The sequence below is a fragment of the Tenrec ecaudatus genome, chromosome 1 (assembly GCF_050624435.1).
Source record: "Tenrec ecaudatus isolate mTenEca1 chromosome 1, mTenEca1.hap1, whole genome shotgun sequence".
NCBI lineage: Eukaryota > Metazoa > Chordata > Mammalia > Afrosoricida > Tenrecidae > Tenrec > Tenrec ecaudatus.
The window spans coordinates 168,016,322-168,026,694 of record NC_134530.1 but is presented as its reverse complement, the minus strand read 5'-3'; positions in this window follow the sequence as shown (position 1 = coordinate 168,026,694).

Sequence of the window (10,373 nt, the reverse complement as noted above, 5' to 3'; positions counted from 1 at the left end):
TGGGACCCGGCAGCCCATTTGAGATGAAGGACTTCCAGTATATTAGCTGTTCCATAAAAATGAGTTAAACTGAGCCCTCTGTACAGCTGTATGGACTAAATAGCTGTTACAGTCCTTCAAACTGTAGAAATATATATAATCATACTATCCTGGTTTTATTTATCTAGAGAACCCTTCCTAACACACCTGAAGTTTGGTAAAATATGCTTTTGATCCAGTATCAAGTATGACCTCAGATTATATACATTTCTGTCAAGCTCTAAAATGATAACTCTGTCCCTTGTCCCTGAATCACCCTGAAGACAAGAACCTACATCCTGCCTCGCTCACTTTATTTGAAGTAGTTGGGAAGAGATGCATTCTAATGACTCTATGGTGAAATAATAAACAGCATGAGATGATACATTGCATTTCTTCTCAGAGGCAAGTGTGAAGTCGCTTGGCCAACTGAGAAAAGTTTTATCAAGTAGAGCACCAAATGTGCCAGCTCTGAAAAAATATTAGAAATGATAAGAATAAGACTACACACTGAGCTTGACTTCAAGACAGATTTTTATTGAGATCATATTACATGCAGATAAAACAAACATTAAGTAGGCATTGATTTTTCTCTCAAGCATTTAAGGTTAGGAAGCATTGGTATAGGTGACGTTTGAGATGTAGTCGGGCAAGTATAGCATTCAGCAGGAAAAATGAAATATGGGGAGGGGAATAGAGAACTTAACTGGAACAAAGTTCTGGAATTGAAGGACACCTTTAGCAAAGTACAATTAAAGTGCAATAGGATTCTGAGGATTTAGAACTTGCTTCCATGTGTTAATTAGCGAAGTCCTCTCAAATAAGTGGCTTCTGAAATAGGCCTAATGATTGATTGACAGATATCTGGGACCCCATGTCATTCCCCTAAAATTAAAATTGTAAAGCCCAATAACCCAGGTCACAACAATAAATCACCCCAATTACATTTAATTTATATTGATAATTAATCATTAGCATAAATAAATAAACACGCAAATGTAAATTTTTATAAGGAGGGATGAAAGTATCCCATGAGCAGGCTGTCCTTGTTTGAGTGGATCCTGAACTCCTGGGCTTCTGCATTCTTGTTCCAAAGGAAGAGCAGCACTGAGCAAGCTCACAGTGCGTCATCAGATGAACTCTATAAGAAGAGAGATGGAAGTCACTCTACGCAAGTGGAAATGGGAATTCAAGGAACCAGAGAGGAGGCTTGGAGAAGTAGAACTGTGGAAAGGGGTAAAGAAGATAAGTACAAAGAACTCACCAGTGCTTCCTAAACCAAGAGATAGCTCCAGTAAGAAGCATCGGGGCCACCCTCACTGCCATCAAGGTCACGACCATGCAGTTGTGCTGTCCTGTGTTTGCGTGCATGCAAAGATGTCATGTCAAATCCAATCCAGTCATGCCCTGTTTAATTACATTTTCCTCATCTTCCTTTGTGCATTGGTCTGCCTCAACAATTACCTCTGTATTTCTTCTCTCGTCCAGTGCAGGGAATAATAGCTCCTTTAACCCTCACCACATTCCTACATCTACAAGTTCCTCGTTTTCAACTCTTCTTTCTATTCCTTGAATTAACTATTTTTATCCCTTTGAAGCCTAAAACCCCTAAGAAACCAACATGATATCTGTTCTTGTATTCTGCTTGAAGGTAACCAACTCTCTTTTCTAGCCTGGGCCATAGTCCTTCCTTACCCCAGTAGAGGACAATGTCTTTTGTCACCTAGGCTGCTGTGCCTCACATGACATGATAGGCTGTCACATTCAAGAGCATACAAAGATACCAGCTCCCATCAGCATTTGGCAGGGTATCACTTTGCCAAGTGCCTGCCTGCTCCTGTTGCCCCTGCATATACCTCACCCACACAGGCTTTGGGTAGAAGCCAAAGAGACATGGCAAATCAGCAGCACAAGGTCATGGCCAGGAGTGGTGTTACTGGATAGCCTGGCTTCAGGCTTCAATGCAGAGAACAGGACACATAATTCAGGTAAGGCCTCTACACAAAATTTAGACATACCCATATTTCCCACCCCTGAAAATCTGTCACTTATAGACTAAGTCTGAAGGAGATGGTAGAAAGATGAGATTTTAGAAGAAAAAAAATATTTAGATAGGATGTAGGCCTGACCTAGATATATACTCTCCATACCTCTGGAAGACCCTGAAGGAAACATGGGCAGGTGTCACTGATGAGCCCATGTGCTATATCCTTGATGCCTTGGTATTGATTGATTAGTTTACAGACATCTTGAGCCTTTCTTCCACCCTGTGGAGATGGTACAAATGACTTGTGGGGAAGCTCAGGAAATCTGATCCTTTATAAGTTCCCCATAGAAAGCCTGTGAGGTCCTCCCCAGGTTGCAGCTCACAGCCTCCTGTCATCCTCAAAGGATCTGTAAATGGGGATTGTGACTTGGAAGAGGTAATTTTAAAAACAAAATGAGTACGAGGAAAAGTAAGACAAGTGGACACGAGAATTAAGGGAGTGGAACAGAGTTTTATGTAATTGGAGGTTCAAAGAGAGGAGAATTGGTGGAACTTCCATGTAGAAGAGATGGATGACATGAGAAGGTGAGTAAATTGAAGAAAGCAACTTGAATGATGTCGGCAAGAGAACAGGAGAGAAATTAGAAAGAGAGATTTGGGACTATAGTAATCCAGAGTGAAAAAATAAAATGGATTACCATGATTATATCAACAGAGACTAGAAAAGATATTTAGTGGCAAAGAACATCACACTCTAAAGGAGTCACAGACTGAGAAAGCAGAGAGCATCCATTTGAAAACCTGAAAACAGTCTTCACAAGAGATCACTAAGGGGCAATAATAAAGTGCAAGCCTATAATAAATGAGAAAGGAAATCATAAAGAGCAGAAGCCTTGAAGCTTTTCTAAAGTCCGAGTCTGGATTACTCCTCCCCACCCCCCCACTGGCCCCCCTTGATGTCTATAGGTGTGTCACTGTGGTCGTATGGTGGAGAGAGTGTCAACAGGTTTTCAGTGGGAAGGAGAGGTGTTTCCTAAAGAAATCAGAAACTCATTGGGACACATAAAACACACACCCTGCCTTCGCCAAGTCCCCTATTTGAAACTGTGGGGGGAGGTCAGAGGCTTACAGACATCCTCCCTGAGGGCAGTTAGTCACCAGACTACAGGGTAGGCCTGCTCCCTACTGCTGGGGACAATAAACTATTTCTCCCTGAGGTCTGCAACCAACCATTCACACTCTACCAATAATGGTCTCTATCAGTTGAGCCAGGTAACAGGCAAAAACTGGCTCTGTGACATCCAAAGTTAAGTTATCCACCCATCTTATCGCATGTATACTCCCAATCCCTCCTCTTACTATTGCATGTGTGTCCCTAGACCACCCCCTCTCATTACTGTATTACCTATAGCACAACCCCTTCCTGTGACATATGTCCTCACCTGTAAATAGGGGGCTTGCATGTCCCCAAAGAATATAAAAAGCCTGGGCTAACATTAAAGATCTCTCTCTCCCTCCACGTGGACCACCAAGGGGGGCTGAGGTGAGCATGCTACCATGAATCGTGTCTGACTCCATTTATTTCAATACTTCTCTTCTATCTCTCATGCTCTCTATAACTTTACTATGATCTTTACTTATTATCGCTGTACAATTGCACCTACCGGACCCGTCATGATGTGTTAGGGGCTGGCTTCCCCTGACATGAAACATCTGAAGTCACATTCAAACTGCAATTGACTACAATAGTTGTGAACTTCCCAAATCAATCCAAGAATGTACATGCAAAATAATGATTCAAGCTCTACCAATTCTTTGTTGCTTAAGAGTCCCTTGGATCAGGGCCATAGGAAAATGACAGTGCCACAGTTGCTTTCCCAGCTAGGAGTCTGCAGTTCATTCAACCAACCAGAGGCCAGAGTTTGTGCCCAGGAATGGCTGTAATGAGATGATATCTGGACAGTATGGTAGGAGATAGGCTCCTGCAAGGCTGTGGGTTGCAAAAGAACAAAGATTTCATAGATGATAGATACATAGATAGATAGATAGAGAAAGTTTCCATAAATGGAAAACTCAAAATTTGGAGGAAGGGAAAAGCATGGTTATGTCTTCAGCCATCTGCCTGCCCCAGGTTGTCAGGTTCTATCAACAGCGTACAGAAGAGAAAAGGGCCCTGGAGACCCAAAACTCAGACTGGAACTGACTGGAGCCCTCATTCCCCAGGTACATCTTGTACTGAGGTATAGCATGCATGCACATAAACACTCACACAGTCACAGACCCTTTTGTACCCAGATGGATAACTTCCAGTGTTCTCACCATCTTCACTGTCACCACTAGAAGGAGAATTGTTAACAATAGAAGCTGCAGAAACAGCGTTTTACCTGTGGGCGTTCTCGCTTTCTCTCAGAAAACCTGGAATTTGATGGCTGTCGACAAAGCTACCCCACAAAGTCCCATGCCTGGCTTTCTTCTCCCACAAATGGACAAACCTCCTCTCAAACACGGACAAACCTCTTAAACACTGGAATAAAGCAAACTTGCAACACCCAATCCTCTGGGCCTTCTACGGTCTGTCTCCTTGTCTCTCCAGCTCTGGCTCTTGCCTCTACCTCTCAGCGTCTCTACTGGTCACAAGGACCCATCCTGTTCTGTTCTGCTATTATGCCCACCTCTTCTGCCCTTGGATGTTCCTGAAATATTCTCTCCCTCTGTTTGCCCTCCACCCAATACATGCTTAGCTCTAGCTTCTCACTGGTTCTTTGTTTTCATGTTTTTGTTTTGTTTTGCGATTCCTCCATTATTCTTTGAGAAGAACCAGCAGCCATCACAAAGACCATAGGAACACTGAAATATAGAAGCATTACCTCTGGTTTTCACTGATATAAACTCACTCACCAAGCTGTCAATTAGCACCAGCTTGGAAGCTAGCTGGCTTCTGTGCTCAAGACTATGTAGTAGTTGACAATCTGATAACTTTATTCAAAGATCTCTAATGGAAAAAGGAAGAAACACATTAAGATCAATAACTAAGAATTGTGCTATGCATAATTTTACTAAATAACACACAGAATATCTGCACAAAAATTAATCTGCTTGAAACAACATTTTTAAAGTGATTTATCTTGACTGCTTTTTGCCTACTTAGATTTTTTACTTCAGTGGTTGGCTCAGGACCTTGGATCTACACCCCTAATAAATTGTTTCCCTAACACTTAATAAAGTATTTGGTAAGGTTGATGAATACCAGTGTATATTTGCTGAATGAATAGAATAACCCAATTACATTTTAAGTGGTAAGAGAGAGCTTCAATATAAAAATATTTATGTTCAAATTAAAGGCATTAGAAAGTGCTGCATGTGATGAAGTATGTGTTCAGATTAAAAGCATGCTAATAAACACAAAGTTTGCATAGAAGGTCCTGCTGTGTATTTGCTCCTGTAACAAAAAATGAGATTTAGTGGTAAGTGAAGTTAACAAAGTACTACAGACTCACTAAGCCAAGAATCCCTTCCTCTGCTCCTGCTTGGATGCTTTATGTTTGTCTAATCACAGCTGCTTTCTGGTGAACAGGCTTATATGGGGCTTTTGACTGTGTAGGGGATGTAAAATATTTGTTTGTGCTTTGTAAGTATCCTCTACAAAAAGATGTTTTGGTGAAATAGAGAAAAGAACTAGGAGGCAAAGGGCATTTATAGAGGGTTAAATACAGACATGTATATATAACTATATTTATATATGATGATAGAGAAATAGATCCATGTGCACATATTTATAGGCTTAGTATTAAGGTAGCATATGGACATTGGGCCTCCTCTCAAGTACTCCCTCAATGCAAGAACACTTTGTCCTATTAAACTGGCATTCCATGATGCTCACCCTCCTGCCACAATTGCTGAAGACAAAGCGGGTACAACTATGCTTGACACAATGGGGGAAAAAAGATTTTGGATGTGTAACAAAACTGCCTTTATTCATGGAAAACCAGTTGTGAAAAGAGACCTGGGAGATTAGAAACATTGAGTAAAGTACTGGTATATATTAGCTTTGGAGAGAGTGCATGTAAACGTTGGAAAAGAAAATACAAGACAATACTGATCCAAATACCAACTACATTCTTTAAAGAAATGGAAAAACTAATCACCAACTTCATATGTAGAGGAAGAACATCTAGGATAAACAAAGAATTCCTTTTTTAAAAAAGAAAAAAATAAGAGATCTTGCACTATCCGATCTCGAAACCTACTACACAGCCACAGAACAGGACAGAAAACCAAGAAATAAAGCCAACCACCTACAGGCAAGTGATTTTCTTTCTTTCTTTATTTTTTTAAATCATTTTATTGGGGGCTTGTACAATTCTTGCCACAATCCACACATACCTCCATTGTTTATCTTTACACCTTTAAAACCCCAGAAGCTTTATTTTTTGATAGCCAGGCACCATCAGCTTTCTTCACCACATTTGCTTATGCACCCACTTTGTCTTAGCAATCGTGCCAGGAAGGGGAGCATCATGGAATGCCAGCTTAATAGAACAGAGTGCTCTTGCATTGCAGGCAACTGATTTTCAACAAAGGACTAAGAAACAATTAATGGAAAAAGGACATCACTGTCAACAAATTGTGCTGACAAGTGGGTTTCTATCTGTAGGAGAAGGGAAGAGGGCCCATATCTCACCATGTGCTCAAAAACAAGGCGAAGATGGATTAGAAACCTACATGCAAACCTCAAAGCTATGATGATCATTATGAGAAATTTAAGACAAATGTAAGGGTCCTATTTATTGGTATATACTGCCAAATATAATAAAGGACTCACGTACAGTGAAAGCCTGAATATATGACCTGGATCTATTAAAAATAAAACTCTATCTGCATTAAAAGACTTCATCAAAAGAGTAAAATGAGCGTGCATGGACTGGGAAACAAACATTAGCAATGACACAATGGACAAGGGACTAATTACTAAAATCTATAGATTTCCACAGTACCTCAATAATAATAAAAAACAAATAATCCAATTAAAAAGTGGTCAAAGGACATAAATTCGCAAAGGTAACGCTCGACTGGCTAACAAAATCATGAGGAAATGCTCATGATCAATAATCATCTGGAAGATGTAAATCAAAATAACAATGTCATACCTCCTTATACCCACAACAATAGGCCAAATTTTAAAACAAAACAGAACATCAAATGAAGAGAATCATACAAAGCACAAACAGAAAGCAAACAAGCAAGCACACAAACAAACAAACAAACCAAAACAACAATAACAAAACAGAGAAAAACCTCAATTGAAAAAAGAGGAGAAAATAATAAAAATTGGTCCCTAGAGAATGGAAATTTTGTACATTGATAGTGAGCTTGTAAATATATAGAACCATTATGGAAAGCAATATGGTGCTACCTAAAACAGCTGCAAATGGAAAGACCACATGACCCAGCACAGTCCACAACAGCAAGAAGCTGGAAATAGCTCAAGTGGCCATCAGTATAAAAATAGATAAAGAAACTCTAGTATATAAGCACAAATGAACATTATACATCCTTAAAAACAGCAATGAAACACCTCAGGACAGGGTTGAGCTGGAAATCATTATAATGAGGGAAGTTAATCAATTACAAAAGGATAAATGTTGTACGAGTTCACTACTAGAAGGATAAACACCAAGATAAAGGCAAGCTTCTGCTCTCAGGTCGTGTAATCTAATCCAGTCTCTGCAAGAAAGCAACCAAATCGTGAGTCTGGCTGGCATCGAGGAGCCATGTGCCACCCCCTTACTTGTACATCTTGAAAACCACTTTGAGATGGGTGGCCTCACCTCAGCTGGGGTCATTCTCCCAAAATGGAGGGAAAGGCAGAAGACCATTCAGTTCCTGCCATATTGTTTAACAATCACCCCAAATCAACAGACACGCTTACAAGAGGGATTAGCTAACCCCACTGGAAATTCAAGTCAAGAGATGGAGCAGGGCGTGTTTGAGTAGATAGACACACTTTTGTTGGTGGGCAAACCAGGCAGAGCAATCTCTCATCAGGGAAAAAAAACATTTTAGAATATTTAAATAGAACCCAAGGGGGAAATGCGCTTGGTTCTATGTTACTAATTAAATACTTTTGACCTAGTTTCTATCCAGGCTTTGATGACCCAGGCCATCTTACTACTGGGACTTTAGAGTCTATTCTTTTGAGACACACAACGTCCTTAATAGCCCACATCAACAGGATTTTATATGGAAACCCCACTACGTGGGCTTTACCTCAAACTCATCTATACCAGATTTAAGGACCTGACATACTCCCTTGTATGTGAGGCCGTCTCAAGGTTATAGAATTGGTGGCCATTGGACTTTGGTTTTGATCTCTTCCTTTGAGGGTACCCAATGAGTGGGGTTCCAGATCACCATATGTTTACTATGTTATGCTCTCTTTGCTTTCTATGACACACAATAGTCTGGTAGGCATGACTGGGCCTTTGTGAATGAATATTATTGAAAGTTTTGTCCTATCACCAACCCCCATTGTTTGTGTAAATAGTGTCTAATCACTTAAAAGTTTAATCAGTACAAGTTAACAATTCATGTATTGCGATCTGAAAAGCTGGCCTATACTTCTATGATTTCCTTTTCTTTATTGTGTTTTTAAATACAGAACTTAAAACTATCGATTAATGGCATTATCAATATCAACTTAAACCCAGGGGTGAGTTATAATGTTCTGTATAATAAAATAATAACAAGGTCTCTAAAGTGAAGCAGAGACATATACTAACCATAGATATATGAATGGATTGGGGGCTTATACTTAATTTTAGCCTTAATCTAGGAGCAATCAGTTCTTATGACATAGTCCTACTCGGTACTGGCCAGGAAGAGAACATGGGTGCTGTAGCAAAGAGTGGTAAAGAAAACAGATGGTACCTGGCTACCAGAAAGAATACTATTTGGGGACTTAAAGGCTCATCTTCAAATAAGCAGCCATCTAGTGAGGCATCAACTAAGTCCACAGGGAAGAAGCACGCCAGCCTGTATGACCCAAGGGTTGTAAGGAATAAAATCCAAAACTGAAGGAAGGAACAGTGTTAAAGCTTAAATTATGAGCACCCAGTTCTCAGAAGGTTACAGATAACAGTGGAAGGCCAGAATCCATTTGCAGAATCCCCAATGGATTAAGGTTCTGGTGAATACCCTTTGACCACAGTCCAGGGATGTGGACAGCCTCGTTTTGAGACAGAGAAAATTATAAAGTCACTCACGGCAAATGTAGTCAACTTCCTTTATCTGTCCTCTTATCTTCCTTTTGACCCATTTTTAAATTGTTTCTGTTTTTATTAGTTTCTGCTTTCTTTTCAATTGGGGTTTTTCTCTGTTTTGTTTTTGTTGTTGGGGTTTTTTGGCTTGTGTGTGCATGCTTGCTTACTTTCTGTTTGTGCTTTGTATGGTTTTCTGCATATGAAATCCACGATTGGTGAATCTAGAGTCAACAACTGGATTGACACTTACCTAGGGGCCTGACAGCAGAGATTTCGGGAAATGGGCCGATAACGACAATGAGAACTAGAAGAACATGTCCTTAGTGTGATTGTGATGATGGTGACTGCACAGCTCTTCTTAATAAGGCTTAGTGGCACATGTATGTAATATGTGAAGTAAGTGCCAATGAAATGACTTCTCAAGTTGGAAATTGAACCCCTTGGACCTCCCTATGCCTGTGCATCCCTGGCGAAGTCTGTGTGGACCCACTGCACACATTTGGAGACAGGGACTCTGGGATGGGCTTTGAGAAGCCAAGGATTTTCAGTTACAGTAGAATCAGTGAAGCGCCATTATGAAAGATCTACCTGCATCTTGCCCACGCGCATATATGAGTGGCTAGGGAGGAACAACAAAGAAAAGGAAGGTAAAAATGGCTACCTACCCTGAAGAGGGTATCGATGTCACTGAATTTTACATGTAGGAACTGTTGCGTGTAGGTATGTTTTGTTGTATATATTCCCAACAACAGAATTAAGAAAACTTAAAGGAAAAGCGTGTGGAACTAAACGTAGAATATGTCAAGAAAAGCAGCTTCATCTTTTGTTAATTTGTTTGAAAAAGGTTCCTGTGATGTTCGGGGGAGGGGAATGTTCATAGAAAAATACCATTATCTTTTAATTTTATTTTTCTACAACCTTTTTAGGCCCCTTTATTATACTTTTCTATTCCAGAAACTGAAGAGCCCTACATAAGTTATTCTTAATGATGGAAATTAGGAGTGCTATACCCTGGTTTCTGCTTGAGCTGCTGCTTCCATGTGAATTTATCTGTTCTTTTATCTCTTCACGTCCTGGGAGACCTGCACAGAACCCACAAACCAGTCTAA